General features: G+C 41.2%; 1 protein-coding gene and 1 long non-coding RNA gene across 5 annotated transcripts in view; one reads left to right on the top strand and one right to left on the bottom strand.

Annotated features, from left to right (window-relative positions):
* Positions 1-19665, top strand: part of lrmda (leucine rich melanocyte differentiation associated) — a 268869-nt gene that overhangs the window by 204542 nt on the left and 44662 nt on the right. The gene's annotated exons all lie outside the window — the stretch shown is intronic.
* On the bottom strand, positions 761-19515 carry LOC122996857. The gene is made up of 3 exons (XR_006407092.1): positions 19436-19515; positions 8024-8033; positions 761-771 (listed from the first exon to the last, which is right to left on the bottom strand). It is a non-coding gene; the product is annotated as an uncharacterized LOC122996857 (long non-coding RNA).

Below are 19665 nucleotides of genomic sequence, written 5' to 3'. Positions count from 1 at the left end.
TCTTTCAGTTGATGTTGACGGTGCACATTAATCACCATTTCAGCACCCGCAAAATAGTTTACTTTGAAGTTGATTGTCATGTGCACCCTCCCTAGGCGGCCTTGCTTTAATTCACATTCAGATTTTTATCAGATAATTCAAGTACAGTTGTTGTTGTTTATGACATACAGATGTTGATGTGCTATTAAAAAAAAGTTAATGAACTCAAAATCTATGCTAGATGAAAGGGATGCGGTCTTAAAAGAGTCACTTTTGTTTATGTTGTGCTGAAGGGACCAAAGTTGTGTAAAACTGTAAATATGTGTGTGTGTGTGTGTGTGTGTGTGTTTTCCTTAAACAGGAAAAGACATGGTTACATTGGACTTTTCTCTCCCTCAGTTTGTTGGATCATATGAGCTTTAATCCATTATACCAGTTGCGTCTGTTCTTCAGTACAGTGTTAATGGGGATGGAGTCTTCTTTCAGCACCAGCGACTTTCATGAGCATGCAACAGAGGACAGAGCCAGAGCTGAAAGTCCCTCCACTGAAGTTTGTGCTTACACAGGCCTTCTTTGTGGTTTTCAGAGCTTGTCAGACATGTCAAGCACAGGCTAGAAAAAGTATATTGTTTCCAGCCACTTGGATTCCTTTCCCCCTGACATCTGCCACTCTGCCGAGATGATAAATTCTTGCCTCATTAAGCGTGGGTGTGGGATTACAGGCTGACAACACATTAATCACTGGGCTGGGTGGCAGCAGCCCCTCACCAGCCACAGGCATTGTTAACCAAACTTTTCTAATGTGTCACTCTCCTCCCTGACAGACCATAATCAATCATCCTGATTGGCAGGGCTGATAGATTACACTATTTATACTTTGTGTAATGAAAGCTAGCGTTTCCACCTACTGTCATTGTGGAGACGATGATAGGCCACACCGTCCGGCTGAATGAGAACACGCACAAAAAGAGACAGAGAAAAGAAAGGGTAAGCAGACCTTGGTGCTGCATTGTGAACTTTAAAACAGACACTGTTGAGCCTAATGGTGGTGGTGGGGGTATTCTTCGAGTCTGTATTGTTCCCTCCTGCATGGTATAGCTTAAAGGCAGTCCTCACACCATCACTGAGCTATTGTCATCGTTCTCGCTATCAGTGGCAGGTCGCGTTCTCGCAGGTAAAACTCCGCTTTGTCTGCGGTGGGATTCTGTTTCTCCGTGACCCCGTTGGTGAGGTGAGGTTTTGTTGTCAAAGCCTCTTTTCTGACAGAATGTGAATGATTTACACATGTATAACAACAAAATGACAGGACACCATATACTGTATGTGTGTACATGCCAATGTGCAGAGGTCGGCAGGATAATGGATAATGGATTTCCCTGTTTCCTTACTAAGAGCTTTAGAACTGTGTTACATCGCTTTACAACCCCCCTAGCAGTCATTTTTTTTGCATGGGAACTTGTGGATGAAATGACACACTGTTGGTAGCCTTCAAACATAATAAGGTTATGTTTCCTTTTTGTTCATTTTCAGTCATACGTCTTTGTCTGGAATTAGAGATGTCCTCAGCACACCGAGAGAGGATATTGAATATGAGCTCTTAGTTGAGAGGCTGCCAAGCATTTGGAGAAAAGAAAAGAGGAAAAAAAAAACAAAAAAAACAGTCCATCATGTTTTTGACAGGCAGTAAATCTGAGACTTTTCTTATGAGACAGCGTGCTGTCAGGAAATTAGTTAACGAGACCATATTATGGAGAACCAGGTAATTTACCCTCAGAGATGCAATCGCAAATAACTAGCAGAAGGCCGCATCCCTGACCTGACATTGCATTGTGTATAATGCAAAATCTAGTGACATGCTCAATAGGTTCTGTCAGCTGCAGGATTGAATTCTCTGCCTACTGCGTCTCAGTTTGGAGCATGCTGGTCAATTATTTCTGAGGCTGTCAGCGCGTAGGGAGACACTGTTATTTAGTATGTGTTAACTTGGCATCATTAAGACACTCGCCTGACAGAGAATAGCACACCTGAATGTTATTTATTTTGATTCCCGACAGGGGTAACCTTCAAACATGTTGACCTCTCCCTATTTTGCGTTTTGTGAAATCCCACTCAGTCCATTAGAAATGGGAGCTGTCGAGACAGTAGGGAATCAAATGACCGAGAGTCGTCTAATCTAACACAGTAATGTGCAAGAGAAGCTTCCATTTGTTTGGACAGATTGCTGTGATCACATGGTGGCAGTTCAGTGTATATCTACGCTTGTGGAGTAGATGTTGCTGTCCACACAACATCTATAAAACACATACAGAAATGTCATATTATCATAGATCTATGTTTTTGCCCGCATGCAGAGTATTGAACGCTCAGAATGCAGTGGGTTTATGTTGCATGTTCCTTTTAAGTGGTCCTTGAACAGAAACACTAGAAATGCAATATTTTTTATCTTTGCCTTTTGTAAACAGCCAGATCCATTGTACGTACACATCATGATTTAACACTGTCTTGTGAAAGCTAATAGATATTTAAAATTTTAGATGACAGGAATAGTCTATTTTTTAACAATCAGGACAAAACAGACTATTATTAATAATAAAAGTGTTGTAATCTTTTGACTAGAATCTTAATGTCTTTTGGGACAGTTGAGTAAGAAAAATAGCTAGAGATGAACGTTAGATTAAAATTTGAACTCTGTGGGAAAATGAGAGTTAGCAGTCTACGTTAACCCCCCCCACCACCACCACCAGCACACACACACACACACACACACACACACATATCCTCCAACACCACCAACTCCACCAGCAACCAACCCTGGTGATGAATGGGAAACCTGATCGAGTAAAGCCTCAGCATCACCTCTGTACAGCAGGATGACATGATTAGGAGGTGACAGCTTCTGTAACAACATCTCTGCATTTATCTTTTTCTGCTCTCTCTCTATCTTTCACTCTCTGTGTCTCTCTCCCTCTCTCTGTCTGTCTGTCTCTTTCCTCTCAACAAGTCAGACTACTCTATAATTAATGTCCCTGAGGGCTATCCGCAGGTCAGGTAAGGGAGGGGGGGTGCTGTTGAGACGGGTAGTCTTGACACCTCCAGCTTTGTAGCTTATGTATGCGGGTGGGTAGACAGCTGAGGAGGGGTGAGAGAGGCCAATGATGAGGGCTGGAGCATGTTTAGGTTGGAGGCTAAGACGGGAGGAATACTGTAAGTTGAAGGAAGTGGGGCCTGGCTGTGCCACCTTTGCACCTGAGAGACAAAAAGGATGGTTTTTCACAGGATTAACCAGTCAAATCTGGTGCATTAAGGGCTTAACCTGTCAGGAGCTTCACATCTGAGTGACAGAGAGAGAACATACAGTTTAAGCAATATCAGCACCACACGCATTTAGCCCAAAGGAAAGCACTTTATGTTATGAGATAAATTGTTCAGGGAGTGTTGATTGCGAAAAAAGCAAACAAAGGCTTTATTGCATCTGGTCCAAATGCTCAATTAGTCAGCTTTTGTAAGAGAAGCCAAACAAGCTCATTCACTGGATTCAGTCTCACTCTTTGTGATGTGCTACTTCTCACATTGTTCTTTGAAAGACTTGCAGGACAGTTTAGCCCTCCTGTTCGTATCTTAAGTTTGAAGTGTGCTCCAAACCATGCATCTTTTCCATAATCCACACACTCTCTCCCACTCTGCATTTCACAAACACATCAACCCTCTTTCCCAAAAATCACTCTATGAATAGCCACTCATCCTTGTTTTTCACTTGTAGAGAGGCGTTTTTCTTCTCTTTTCAAGTTTTTGAATAGAGGGAGAGAAAAGAATGAGAGAAGCAGGGTGATTAACAAGGCGATGGGAGAATGGGACAGAGATAAAGAGGAAATTAAGTTGAAACAGAGGAGGAGAGAGAGACATTCTTGTTTAGCAGTGGGAATATTTGAAAGAGCAAGGGCTGCCCAGGATGCACTAGAGGTCATTGTAGGGGCGAAGGGGTCAAGTGACACTCAGCAAACAGCATTCTTCTTTCATTCATGGGAGTGTTGAGAGGGTTGTGAAGGATTGGAATAGGTCTACAGGGCATAGATGAGCAGTAAAGTGGGTAAAGATCCTTAATGCCACAGTGTTTCAGTGTCACCAATCTGTAAAGAATGGATCATCTTTGTTGGGTTTTGTTGTGATGGGAGCTGAGTGAAGCTTCCATCTTCTGAAATGTGATTAACATACATCATCTGAATCCTTTACAAGCTAAAACAAAGGGTGTTAAGCTCATCATTTTTATCAGTCTGGCAATTTATTTTAGAAATTTCAGTGCCAAATTGTTTGATTCTGTTTCTATTTGCAGTTGGGATTCAGTTGCAAACTGACTGATTCGCGGAATAGGTCTCACTTCTATGCACCTGTACCATACTTAAGAAACTGAATCAGAGCCAATGAGCTCTAAAGGTCTGTAATAAGATATCCTGTGAGATGTACTGTAAGTCATGATTAGTAACACATATTTTATTTCAAGGATAACTTCTTCAGGCAGTGTGGAACAAAGGTTTGTCATTTTATCGAGTCTAATTAAATACAGGAAGTACTGTGGTAGAGGGTGGAAAACAAAACCCTTTTGACTAACAATGGATCTCTATTTCTCTTTATTACTGTTTATCTGTCTCTCCAGTTCTCTTTTGCCTCACCGTGATGAACAACTCCCAGAGGTGCTGAAGACGTCCACTTTCAAATTGACAGTGTTGGCCTTGCAGCACCCACTCATTTTGTCTTATTCTGTTAGATCTGTCTTTTATCTTCTTAAGACCTACAACTGTAACCCATAGCCCAGACATTTAATATGATATGATAATAAGTATCCCCCGGGATCACCTGATATGCTGTTTCCATGCAGCAGGCAGATGGGTAGGGCACAACGGGCATCACTTCTCAGCGTTTCGTCTGCCAACTGGCAACGTCCGTCACCAGACGTGTTCGGGGTAATCCGAGAGGTGGGCCGAGCTGCGGCGGCTCCGACTTTCATCACACCTGTGCTAAAAGCAAGGAGCGGCCTATCCTCCTATCTCTCCCCCCCTGTAAGAGAATATTGAGACAGCAGTGGATCAGATGGGCTCACATCCTGTCAGACTCATCAGATTTCAGGACGACTGAGTGCTTTTGTCAGCTGAATTCCAGACATCTTCTTTCTTTCTCTCTAGAAGGGTTTTCAAAGATAATGTGTCTCAGGGCTTGACCCCCCTCGAAACAATAGTATCATTGATACCGCGATGGCTCTAACTAATGCTAATGGTGTATGGTACATAATTCATGAGATATCAGGCTGATCAAAATATGAAGTCCTAGCCTAGAATCCCAACCAAGGCCGGGAAGGAGAAGACTGAAAACATGAAAACACCCTTGTCATCAGCTCATCCTCTCATCTCATCCAGCTCCTCTCTTAGTGCCCTCTGTAACAGATGTCAGTCTTCCGTGACACCTGTCTGCCCTCCCCTCTTGTCTCACTGTCCCATCTCCTTCTCTGTGGGGTGGAACTGTTTGTTTTTAGAGGTTTGTTTATGGGGGGAAGGAATACCCTGCTGCTCCAGGCTGCCCCTAGTCTTTCAGCTCATCAGACAGAACATGACAGCCCTCCTTCTCTTTGGTGCTGAGATGAGCTCTTTCTCGCGTCCCCATGGGGAGTCAAAATCTTCTGCTTCACTCTCTCCTTCTTGAACTTCACTTCAAGACAGGCGGATCGATACTGTGTGCGCAAGCAAACGCTACCAGCTTTGGGCCGTGTACACAAACATTGTGTAATTTTGCAGGGATGTGGTTTGAGGTTATACACCTATTCAGTCCAAAGAGGAATGAATGTTTCATTGAATACAGTTATTTCTAAGTACTTTTTCCAGACACAAACTGTCCTTGAATGGAAATTCAGTCTGAACTAAAACAGGCTTTTGAAATTAACATATGGGTGAAACCGCAGTAAAGTAAGTCACTGGTACAAAATCCCAAATCATAAAATATCTGTATATTTTATTTGCTATAATATTTTCATTAACACTGTGTAATGCCCATGTAATCTGCTCTGTTTGGATACCACAGCTTGTAATTATTGCAATGAAATTAGGCTTTAATTCTGGTAAACATGAGTGAAGAAAAGACTGTGATTGGCTTGTAAATACAAACTATGTGAAATCAGACACTGACAACTTGTAGCTTGTAATTATACTGTTTTGCTGACACACAGTGTAATTATGTTGCTTACTTTAGCAACGATGTGTTAAACACTCAAGTGTTGCCGTTCCTAATGTCTGTTAGTTAAAAAGGAATTCAGTACCCTTGAAATGCAGTTCAAATTCATTGTAAATTAGTATATTTTTACACATATGTATGTCATGGCTACTCTTACAACCACAGTCCCAGACCATGTTTCATTTGTAGACAGGGGGAAACTGAGGTTTATGGAAAATTGTTAATACCAATAATCATGCTGGGTGGTCTACCACTGGCCTTCTAAGGCCTCCAGGAGTCCACCCAGCAAGCCTGCTCCTGGATTCACTTTTTTTTTCTTTTTTTTTCTTTGGTAACCTATTTCTGTTCTTCACTCTTCCCCTTATTTCTAGCATTTAGCTTTCTCTTTGGAGTATATCAGCACATCAGATAACCCCGAGCTGTACCACCAACAAAACCTTGAGTTCACACACACATACACACACACATACTCAGGAGTTGTTTTTGTCTTGGTGTGTGCAAGTTTTGTGTATTTCTCTTATTTTTTGTCCTCTGCAGCACAGAGTTAAGACTGAATCAGCTGTTCACACAGCCGTCTCTCACAGAATATACACACATGCATGTACAGACACACACTACTCAGACATGTACAAAAGCCCAATTGCACAGTAGCAAACACACATTTTTGCACACAAAAACACTCACACGCTTAAAGAGAGGGCTGTGCCTCCAGGGGCCACGTCAGTTACCTGCTGACACACAGGCTAGTGATTGATGAGACGCCAGGGGCGCTGGAGTAGACTTTGTCAGCTGCTCATAATTTATACATCTTATCTCCATCAGAAGAAAAGACAGAGTGCCGCGTTGTGTATATGGAGATGAAAACGCTGGGCTTGTTTAGGCAGCGGTGACAGGGTAGCTGCTAGCTGTTAGCTGTGGCGCAGAGTGAAAACGCAGATTGCTATCTGTTAGCTTTCTCACCAGGTCCCTCCGTGGCCAGAGCCTTCACTCTCTCCCTGTGACGAATCCTCTGTCTGTCAGTCATTCTCACTCACTTTCATTGCCTCTCTCTCTCTCTCTCATGTTTCCCTCTCTCTTTGTGTCTCCTTTTCTCTCCTCTGTCTCGCTCTCTTGTGTCTCTATATCTCCATTCTGTGACCCTCTGTGATTCTTTTTCTCTCTCTTTCTCTTCTCTGTCTGTCTCATGTCACATTCTCAGGCCAGACAGGCCCAAGCCTCTGCTGAAAGCTGTTGGCTCTTCCTCAGTCTACTCACAGGGCGAAGGTCAGGACAGAGGCACGGATTGAGTTACAGAATAATTAGCTCCATCAGAGTCATGTTGAAATCAATGATCAGATGCTGTGTGAGGGTGGGCCAGAGAATTAGTTCTAGTACAGTATAGGCATGATTGCTTTTGAATTGACATGCTCAGTCCAATTGTGTTTAATATTTTAAGAAATCCATATGTGCTGTAATTAGGGCACTAGCAAGTACTTGCCACTGTCATATGATTTCTATATACTTTACTGTGGTGCGTATTTGATGTTGTTTTTAATAGAGAATTCTTTTGTCAGCAGTACAATGTAAGTCTGTAACTTAATGGAAGAAGAATAGCACAAGAACAAACTGTTTTTCTGATCAAAACAAATGCAGCATCTTGTTGATTTGTGGTTGTAAGTATTGTGATTTTTATTTTTATTCTACTGTAGTTCAAGCCAAGAAACAAAGAACCGTATCACTGATCCTTCACGGAGCTTATCAGTGGTAAATGAATGTGACTTCAGTTGCCCTGTACACTCAGCGTTTGATATCACCTTCCTGAATGTGAAAAGAAAGTTTATCAACCCACAGAACTTCACCTTACTCTCCTCCAATTGTCTTTTAGCACGCTTTGTTCTCTCAAATTGTGTTCAGATGTTTTTAAGTGTCAGTTAGCTACAGCACCAGCAAAACAACTTTGATTCCATAACCCCTTCCCACTATTGATCTTGCCTCGTAGATAAAAGAGTGCTCTCTCTGAAATCATGCATTTTTCATTGTGGTATCAATGGCAGCCTTTGCATTTGGCATCCCACTTAGCTTAAAGCTATACTCACAAATGCTGTCTGTTTTGCTCTATTGATTCAGAGGGTTTGCATCTTGTATATTTGAGATATCAGTCCCTTGGTATCATTTTACTTTGTCTTTGATCAGCCTGATTGCTGTAAACAGGCACAAAGAATCAAGCAAATTATCCTAATTAATGTGTTTTGGAGGGGATTAGCATTGTGCTTTGCATTAAATATTCAAGTTAAAACATTCTGACATAATTAAGAAAGTGTGTGTAGTAATTCAAATCCCCATGACTTCTCAGGCTACTGCAGCTGCTTTGTCTTTTTTGGACAATTAGTTGTGCATGAACTACTTTTTTCAATATCACACCTTAAATGTACTGAATCTTATTCCTGAGAATATTTCTGTACTGTTATTTTGAAATTTTCATATTGTATTCTTACCAGACACCTTGAAGGAAAAATTGAGAATAGGGTCCAATATTACTTTTCTCACCAAAAAGTAGTTGGCATTGTGGTGCTGATGCTTGTCAGGTGTTAAACAAATGAAAGAGTCCTCCTCTCTAATAGAATCTAAAAAGATGAAAAATATAGTGCAGGAGGCAGGAAGGACTAGTCAAAGAGGTGACCATCAGCATCTCAGCAGCGTTGCTTGGCAGCCTCCAGCCTGCCATGGTGTAATTGGAGAGAAAACATATATGGGAGCAAATAACCCCCTGTCAGGGGCATTAAAAGGAGATGTTGTGACAACTGAGAGCCCTGCTAGCTGAGCACGGCAAAGTGGAGGGGAAGAATAAGGCCTATGAAATGGAAAAACCTGCTTGGAGCAACCGTACATCCAAATATTCAAGATAATTGTTGACCGGTGGCAGAATAGAGCATCCATGTTTGTTTGTGGAACTTTCTCTCAAGAGAAAAACAGATATTTGTCACTATTGTCACTGTTGTTATGCGTTTGCTGTCATACTTTGATTGATTTGACATGTCCGCTTTGATGAGTATCATTTGAAAATGGTAAAGGGTAACATTAACAGTAGGAGTGCTCAGCCCATATTACTGTGGAGTGACATAAAGGGAGGTGATGGAAAGGGGGAGAAAAATATAACTCACTGTCAAAACTCAGACATGAGATGTAGAATGGAAACAAGCAAAGTTTTATAATTTAAACAGATAGATGGCTTTACCTGTGGAAGATGGCATTATCAACAATTTGAGTGTGTGTTAGGCAAACAGCACTAAACATTTCCTATGATATAACATGCATTTCTTCTGAATAGTGTCTCAATTTACCACAAATAATATGCACCATGTTTGGGCTTTTATAGGACGCTGTAGAAAACAAGTAGTCCCTTTCAAGGATTTCCAAGAGAGGCCCCTGTGGTGCCCTTGAAGCCTTCCTTCTCCGACCTTTGTTTAGTAACTAAATAACTCTTCTAAGCAAATTGGATTTTGGCATAGCTTACACTTAAGCGAATATTCCAGTTCCTCAAATTATTGAATTATCTAAGGCCTTTTTCTTTTCTCACAAGTCTACTTCACGACCACCACAAAAGAATTTGCCTGTCTCCCCTGAACCTCCCCTGCTTTTGGACCCTGCCTGACCCCGCCATTCAACTGAGCGTGTCAAAATGTTAATGAGGATCCCCCCAAAAGCGCTTAGAGGTTAAATAAAGTCTTCATAAGCTGTCGGTCGAAATTCAATAATTTATTTACTTGGCGTGTTTCCACTTTCCCTGCCACTCTGCCTCAATTCTTGTTTCTATCCAGGGACAGGGCTTGTCTTGTTGTGTTTTGTTTAATTTTTTTTCTGTGCAGGCAGCTGTGCAGGCAGCCTTTGTCTGTGTGCGAGATTGCTGCTTTAGCTCAGTGGCCCCTCTCATTAATCATCCGGTCAGACTATTTATAATGCGGCAGCCAAGCCGCCACCTCGGTTGCCATTGGCTTTTGTCACCGTGGCACTCTGTTTTGTGGCAGAGGGAAGCCTAATTATTAACTGTTAAGATGACAGCCAGCTCTGTTCCGTCAACACGGCTGGCTGACAGTCAGACTGAAGTGATAGCCCATTGAGCAGCCGCAGACCAACAGCACACTGTACGGCTCAATCTCATTTTCTCAATCTTAAATGTATATTTTGACACGTTGAATTAAAGCTGATGAAAAGTCACCACCTTTGTTCTTTTTTTTTAAATTTTAAATTAGACTAATCACAACCCATTGTATGAAAATTACCTTGTGAAAAGTATGTCTTCAATATGCATGAACTAACAGCTTTTAATCTATTAACCATTTGTCTTCAAAACAAAGCCAAAAATGTATTCAGTAAACACGTACACTTGTGTAATCAGGTTATTATTTTCTGATTAGATTTTGAGAAAAATTGTAGGAGTCATAATCTATTAGAATTTCTAGAGTTTCCATGGCATTTCATTGACAGTGCTTTCTTATTTTGCATGAAATGGTTCTGACAGAAGCTGCCAGTCATGAAATCTGTTTTCTTATTATTAATCAGTTAAGTTCATGCTGGTTACATATATCAAACTAGCATGAATAATTAAATCACTTCCTGCTTTGCTACACAATTCCATATCTTGTGAATCCAGTGAAGATTGAGATAGCGATGGACTTGAAGTGTCAAAAGGATATAATATGTATCTTTTTGTGGTAGGGGAAAAAAAAGAATTAGTGAAAGCCTCCCGGAGAATGACAGTCTTTGTTATTTGTCTTCTGACTCCTTAGCAGACAGCTATCAGGAAGAAAGAGAACTCACTGTGCACCACCGAGAGAAGAAAATATGTGAGTCAGACTTTCCCCTCCTCCCTCCTTTCCCCAAAGTTGAGATCCCCCTTCCAAAAATGAAAAGGATCAAGTTGCTGTCACTGTCACCGAACAAACATAAACTTTTCTGGCACCTAATAAATAGGCAGTGTGGCATTGTTCTCAAAGCCAGACAGGTGTGTCTGCTTCAGTGATGATGGATTCCATTATTCTGTATGGAAAGCCTGTTGGCTTTCTTGTCATATGTTGTCACACATCTCTCTCCTGAGAGAGAAAGGTTTGAAAGATGGCCAAAAGTAATTACACAGACGCTTCCCTGATGCTGTTGCCATGTGTTTTCTCCTGCACATCACCACTAAAGGTAGAAAAAAAAATCTGTTACCCACAGCTATATTTCACAGGGGGATGAGGAGTGCAGACATGTTGGTGCTCTGCTGCTCTTCTGGCTGTGTTGATTGCTAGTTCATTAACCTGTCAGGTTTATTTTTCCTAGCTAGGAACGCTAGCTTTGAGAAAGGGCCCTGGGCAGTTTTACTCATCACCAAGGTGGAGCTGCAGGTCCTGATCCGGGTGTGTGGTGATGACATTATTTGCACCTGAATGGCAGGTACATCAACATCTCCTTGTAAATGTATCAAAAGAGAGACAGTGGCACCTTTGTTCTCCTCGCAGCCCACTTGGGTTGCTGACAGCTTGCTGATTGATATTATCATTCTTAATGTCAGTAAATAGTGCCATGCCAGATAAAGAATCAGTTTCCTCTTGGTGCTGGAGAGCTCATTTATCTTTCTACAGCTCGCCCTGGCATATGCCGAAATTGGAGCCGGAAGTAGTCTTCCATTTCAGTCAGAAAGGGATGTGTGTTTTTTCTTTTTTTTCTTCACCATCTCCTAATCTCCCTCTCTGTCTCGCTTTCTCTCCTTGTCTCTGTCTCCTCGGTTATTTTGATTCTGAGTGAGTGAGACTTAACTGGGAGGAAAGATAGAGCTTAAGTCAGTTGTAATATGTTAGGACAACTCTTGATTAGATTCTGTCAGAGTGAGGTCTCTCTATGTCTCTCCTGCTCCCCGTCTCCCCATACTGGAACACTAGCTTAGCAATGAACGGATATCAGGCCACTCAAGAGTCATGAATTTGTTACCAATACAAGTCCCTTGTTAGAATGATACTTCTTCCGAGGGTGAGCCACAAAATTGTCTAATTGCAGCTCATGTGCTGTATATTTTCCTGCTGAGTAGGTCATGCATTCAACGAGCTCTTGCAGAAGAACCAAGGTATAAAACCTGCAGACATTAAGCCTTTCTATAGCAGTACAGTGGTCACCAAAGGTCTTAGAAACATCATATTGAAAAGGTTAAACATTGACAGTGAACAAGCCTAACATGGTGGGTACACAACCTCCAGTGAACAGCAACAAATGATGGCATTTGAAAAAAAAGGAAAAAAAGAGAAAGGTACTGGAGAAAAGTCAATGTTTTGTTCTATTTTAATTTTAGAGAAGAATCAAATGAGAACGAGTAAGAACAAGCTGCAGTGGACAAGGCTGGTGCATCATGGTTACGTTGCTCATAAAATGAAAAATACACACAACTGAGTGCGTCACTGTAAGTGAGCAATTCAAAGCATCTTTCTCCATGTTCTTCCTCTCACCCCTCCCCTCTCCAATCCTGTTACCCTCTACCTTTTGCTATTATGTTGACAGACAGCACTGATATCCTCTGAGCTGGTGATAGATACGTCATATCTTGGGGAGAAACAGGTTTGTCCTCAGCAGGTGAATACTTATGCGGCTCCCTCATCCTCCAAGAAAGACAGACACACATGACACTTTTCGACACTCTCTCCCTGATAGCACTTTGGCATGCAGGCAGAATCAAAGGGGGCATCTTTCACATGTAATTAGAACAGAAAATAAAGACGATGAAGTGCGGTGTACAAAGGGAAGCTGGGGATCAGAAGGCTGTAATGAAAGGTGATTAGAAGTGGGGGCTCCAGCCAACTAGCTGCAGAGAGCCGAGGAAACAGACTCATCCTGGTAGGGTTCTCTATTGGAGACACTATTAGACATTATCAAAGCTGATAATGACAGACAGCCACTGGCAAACAGGCATGACTCAGAAGTATGCCAGATCAATGTGTGTGTGTGTGTGTGTGTTTATGTGTGTGTGTGACAGTGAGATATAAAATGTTTGTATTAAATTTACTCTTCAACAGTAAAGGAAAACCTTTATTTTATAGACCAATAATTATGCTTAGTCTTGAGATGTGGTTGTTTATAATAATACTAATGCTTTACATAATAATTGAGCCCTATTTATGAATATGCAGTGTGTTCACTGTGACAAAATTGAATAGACTCAAAGTTGTTGTCAGTATGTATAATAAATCAGCTTGATTTTTGAGTTTAGTTTTGATGGACACTATTGTTCCGCAATCCAATAACCAACAATATCATGAAGCTGCTGGGAAAAAAATACACAAATTGTGGTTGATGATAATAAATTATTAAATCTTAGGAAAACATTTTCCCTTCTACTCATCCAATTTATTTGGCAGTAGCATTCTAAAACCACTAACTGTGTCCCACAATAGGTACTACATAGAAATTTTAAGTATGTAGTGTGTTTACCCTGGAACAGTGACAGTGTACTGAAAAAAGCTAGTATGCATGTTTAGACAAATGCATAGTTTTAAAGTGTGGTGTTGGTGTTGACTATTGTCCCACCATGCAGTGCTCAAAGGAAATGGGTGAGCTACTCACAGCTGCAGAAAATTAAATTGTGGGTGGTTGTGAGACAGCTACAGTGCAGAGTGATCCAGTCAAACAAAACATTTGTATAAAGTCTTTGGAAAAACACACTGCTTTCTCTGTGTACTTTATTTGACGGTGGCATTCTTATGTCGCGGTCTGACTGACGTCTGATGGCGTACATATTATATGCTATGCTCTCAGTACAAAATCAGAGTGTTTGTTGATTTTTTTTCAATATACTAAATACAAAAACAGTATACTTAAAACTGCAAATGTCATTTCTTTCTTACACACATACTGCAAGAAGAGTATACTATAGATTAGAATAGTACCTACTTTATAAAATTAGTAGGTTGTTCACTTTAAGGTCAGAATTAATTTACAGTATCTTTTTGGTCATGAAAAGAATTTTATGGCGCTAGGATTACTGTATCCTGACTATGTTTGCTCATCTTATGAGATCTGTCAAATTTCCATATCATCCTATAATTTCTGAGTGGAGGCTTCCAGCTCTCTCACTGTCAAATCTACCTCATTTCACTTCTGACTGAACGTCAGTTTTCCTCTGTCTCTCCTCCCCTACTTGTCCGTCCTCAAAAACAGCCAGCCGTCCTGCTGGGTACTGAGTGAGTGAGTGATGGACATTTGTTTCACTTCTCTCTGGCTGAACTGAAGAAAAGGAGACCCATTCCCTCTGCCTGCCAGTGCCAGCTGTGAGTGGTTGTCAGGGTTGGGGCTGGTCCAGGGCCCGCTAATGGTGCTGTCTGTCTCAGTCAAGTCCTTGAGACCTCAAGTTCCTCAAGAGACATCAAGCTCCAAAGTTTGACTGGAATTAAGCACCCGGTGAATGAACAGAGGGCAACTGGGCTGTCACGGATGAAATCATCCTGAAGTTACAAACACACGATACCTTTTTAAAATGCTGTATTTTAAGGTGTTGTCATCCAGTCTGAGGCTGAATAGATGATTTTTAGGACCAGTCGGTTAGTGAGAAGCATAGTAGTATACAATAATGCCTTGTGTGCCTTAGACTAGTTGGATTAGATATTGATTATCATACCAAAAGGAACTCCCCTCCATAAAAAAGGAGAAAAAAACAAAAATAACATTGACACTGAGGAGGATCCCAGGGGCTTCCACAAACAAACAACACTAATTCAATGCTTCACTGATACAAAAGCACATTCAATCAAAGCGCCAAATAACATCCTTGTCAAGCATCTGGTAAATGGGTTATTTGGCACCTTAACAACAAGTTGCAGTTCAGGCCCATTCAAATTGTCAGCAGACACTACAGGCACGCTGTCTGGGAATGAGAGGCTTAGCAAAAGGGGGCTGCGGGGGAGTGCTGGGGCGGCTGGGGAGTTAAAGACCAGCACTGTAGCTATTACAGGATGTCAGAAAATGTGCTTAATTGAAAATGATTAGGGCTCTCGTAAAAGCCGATCAAGTCAGGGTTTGGGGAGAAAGCGCAATTGTCCCGCATAATCCTGCCTGCCGCTGTTCTTTCATCTGGATGAAGAGATCAAAAAAGAAGGGATTTGTAAAGGCCGGACCTCCCTGTGCCGCAGCTACTGAGCTCAGCTCCTCTCTCCAGTATTCTCTCTCCTTTTTAAATGCACACTCATTCTTCCTCCCTGTGTTTCTTTTTGTCTATTTTTTTTTGGTCAGGCTTATGTTTTTCATTGGTCACAAGGTATGTGGAGGTCAGCATGTAGCCCTTTGTTGTAATCTTTTTTTTTTTTTTTTTGCTGAATGCTCCTGTTTCACTATCAGTATGCTTTGCATTTAGCTGTGAATCACGATGAAGGCTTGTATGACAGCATGTTTAGAGATTGCACAGTATTGACCTTCATTATCAGACATCAAAGGAAGACACACAGACTCACTCACCCACACACAAGCTATAGTTTGTACTTCCATGTCCTCCTTTATCCATCTTCCAGAAAAGAAAAAAAATAAAACAAGAGGATGGAAAGCGGTCTGAAATGAAAGCTAGAGGGGCCTAGAGAGAGTCAAAGTGAGACACACATAAACATTCACACACACATAGAGGAATCAGCTGTGAGCTGAATGGATCTGTGTTGGGGGGAGTATACTGCCCTTATGCCCTCTCTTTGAAGTGAGGCACAGGCCGTATGTACAGGCCCCAGAGAGGGGCATGTCTACATCCCCCCCATAGGCTGGCTGAAGGCAGCGGTCCGAGCAGAGCGCACAACACAGAGAAAAGAATGGAGCTTCTTAACTAAGCTGCTCTCCCTTCACACACTTTCTTCACCCACACCAGAGTGATTTTGTTCAGAGCAAGAGTGCTTAGGGCAATGAAACCATACTTTATTTAATGTCTGTAATGGTTTTTTTTTTTAGGAATATAAAACACAATTTGAGAGAGTGGTTCTGTGTGATTATGCCGGTTGTTTAACAACCCAGTGGTCGTGATAAAGTTGTTGTAAAGATTTTCTAGCAACCTACGAATGCTGCTATTAGTCACCGTGAAAGTGATAACATGCACATGCAGCTCATTCGAGTTGCCCTCTGAAAGATCTGTAAGGGCCTTTACTATTTATCTTAAGATTGATGTAAAATAAATTCCCCCAAACAGCAACATGAGTGATGGGTATTTAGTTGTAGTCTCAACAGTTATGTTTAAGTCAGTGGATGAAGAGGGATCGTGTCCATTTGTGTTGAGTGCAACACCATTAACCTCTAGCCCGATTAGCAGGATGGAAGAAAAACTCTGAGCAGATGATTTCCGTCACCGTAATGTCACACTGTTGTTCTCAGCTGTCGAGGCTGCGCTCATAGAACACTCCTTGTAAACACACGCATGCACTTTGATGGACTGTTCCCAGCTTGTGCGCCCGGCACTCTGCTCACGGGTTGGATGGGATACGGTGAGACGGTGTGAGGTCTTGTCTGGTCTGGTCTGGTCTGGGCCACTCTTGCTCTGCTCTGGCCTCGGGGAATGTTTGGCGTGAGATAAGACTGTGTTTGAAGAGGAGCTCCAGATGCTCGTATATTACAGGTTGTCTTGTCATGCCGCAGATAAAGCCTCAGAGAAGCTCCTGTCGCCAGGCCGTACCACACACAGGCACACACTCACAGGGAAGATAAATGTTTACAGGAGGCATTCACCCTTCGACAGTGCCGTGCTGTGGACGGCAGGGCTGTCAGAGCTCTACCGCTTTTAGGTTGTGACTCATTTCTGTAGCATCTAGATTCTGACATGTTTTATGTTGCGCATCACTTCTTATAAACATTCCCGTAACTTTGAGATATTTCCGCTGTTTCATAAAAAATTTTGTTGGCCTTAACAAACTCTGACAGATGGCTATACTGGTAAAGGCATGTGGAAAAAATGCTAGCATGTTCTGGTTTCTGAGATTAGAGTTTAGAGAAGCACGCTCTCTTCTTTTCTGTGAACAGCTGATTGGCTTTCCGATGTCTTCCCATATCTCTTCACACTCGGTAAAACAAATGTGTTGTTGTAATTTTAGTTCCTAAAGGTGAAATTGTGAATTTGTCACAGTGATAAAGATATAAAGTCCTGCAGTGGTGTTCTCAACCTGACTGTCACGCCTGCCTTAAGTTTATTAGGCCTGGAAATAGCTTTTACTGTAGGTCAGATCTTTACTGAATAAAGCTGTGGTTTCAGTTTACTCTCAGCATGTAACCTCCTGAAAAGGCTCTGTCCAAAGGCATAATACTTACTCGGTTGTTGCTTCTCATTATTTAATTTGGCTAACCTTTGTATCTTTTGATTTTAAGTATTGTCATCACATCTTCCTAAGGCGGAGACTGTGTCCCTGCTTTCCATCCAACCTTGAATGAGGTTATTCCTCGCTAATAAGTATGACAGCATTATAGTGCCAAAATCCACGAGTGCAAATGAGATCCACACAGGCGGATGTAGAGGAGCCACGCAGGCATTTATTTTTGCGAGCGCTTTCACAACACTCACGCGCATAATATCACTGCTCGCGCAAGCAATATTTCATTTTCATTTTTTTATTTTATTTTAACAGGAAAAAACAGCAGAGCAATGTAAAAGTATTACCAGCTGTGGGGCTGACTCAGTTTAGAAACTGTTTTCCAGCAGGTTTCCTGCTGTCCCACACTCAGGACAAAAATAATAAAAATATTAAACAGTGCAAGCAGATGATAAAAGTGAACAAGTTAGACAAGGTATATTCTTCATATATATTGGCTAAAACATACCCATTTTTGAAGCGTGGAGCGTCAATAAAAGAATACAACATTAAGCGCGGAACAACAAGAGTAAACAAATTTTACATGTATACAAACAAGTTATACAGAATTCAGAGGGAACAATCGTTGACTCTCGGGACGTTAGTGTTTACAGTTTTTATCCAGAAGAAGAAAATATTTGTGTAAATGTTTAAATTGTAAGAAGGAGATAGAATTTTGGATGTGTTGTGGGATTTTGTTTTATTTTGTAGCCTGTAAGGAGCACGTAGAATCCGAAGGGGCGCAACTTTTTTCCCCGAAACGCACAACTACTATCAGTGTTCTCCTGCTCACGAAACTTTCACCTGCTTGCTCTCGAGTGGTTGTTCTTTTTGGCAGTAAGTGGGTGGACCCAGTCACCATTGTATCTGTAAATGTAATTAGTTGAACGGGTCTGCCATCTTGGACAGCTAGGTATGGCAACACCACCTGGACAAACATAGAACATACACCAGTTCTATATGAAGAGTGCCCCAGGATTTGACATGATTTGGAGCGATATAAATAAAATTGACTGGACTTGACTCGAATGTATGCAAAGTTTACATAGAGCAATGTCCTTGAATGTATTTATCTGAGCTCTGTCTTTTGTTTCTTCCATTGTTGACATCAATTTGATAAAACACTGGTAATTTGTTTTTTAACTTAGATCCTGTAGTTATTTTTATATTGTTTTTTTTGGTAAAATGTCAGTGTAGGCAAAGATATTGAATACGTTGAGATAAAACAGAAATATTATTTCAACAAGCACAAACTGACCTCATGGAACTTTTCAGCGTTCTGATAGTGTTGTATGACATTTTTTCATTTTTCATTTTTTGACAGAGTTATTACATAAACATATTTGGTTCATGTTCAAATTCTTTGGCAAAATGCAAAACTCTACTCATTCAGTAATGTTTTAAATGTGTTTGTCTGAGCTCTGTCTTTTGTTTCTTCCATCTTTGACGTTCATATGATACAACACTGGGACTTTTCTTTTTATTAGATCCCATAGTTGTTTTTATATTGTTTATTTTGGTAAAACTGGTTGGTTCATATTCAAGATGTAATTCTTTGGCCCTGAAGTAGTGTTGAAAAGCAAGCAGTATCTGCTTGAACATTCATACTGAAAAAAATATGAAGTTATTGTCTACATTACTACAACTACACAGAATAGCCAATAAGCTCATTTTCCTAGTTGTTTGTAGTTTTGTCATTTTGTATTGGTGTGACAAATGATACTGATAATGCCTTTATACCTGTTGTAACGGCCTTTGCTCAACCATTGTGTTGTCTCTCCCTGTGTATGGTCTATGAAAGTTTATGTATGTGTGTGTACTATGTCACACACACACACACACAAAGGACCAATTTGAGTTTTAGACCTGTGTGTTTGTGTGTGTGTGTGTGTGTGAGGGAGTTCTATCTTTGTGAGGACCGCATCCAATACTACTCTGGAATTCTTTCACATATACTGTGTGTTCTTCTAATAGTGTGTAATGCTACAGTAAATCAGAGGCATGCATACCAGAGTTAAATAAAAAAATATTTATTTGCACAAAAATAGACAGAACTTTTGGCTGACCCTACAAACTCCTGGCTACATCCACTGTGGGGAAAAACAATTGAGGGAGTTCATCAGGTGGAAAGGCTGGGGTAAGGCAAAGGGTTTGGAGAAGATGG

Source organism: Thunnus albacares, chromosome 14 (genome assembly GCF_914725855.1).
Source record: "Thunnus albacares chromosome 14, fThuAlb1.1, whole genome shotgun sequence".
NCBI lineage: Eukaryota > Metazoa > Chordata > Actinopteri > Scombriformes > Scombridae > Thunnus > Thunnus albacares.
The sequence above is the reverse complement of the archived record's forward strand: the minus strand, read 5'-3'. Positions and strand labels throughout refer to the sequence as shown.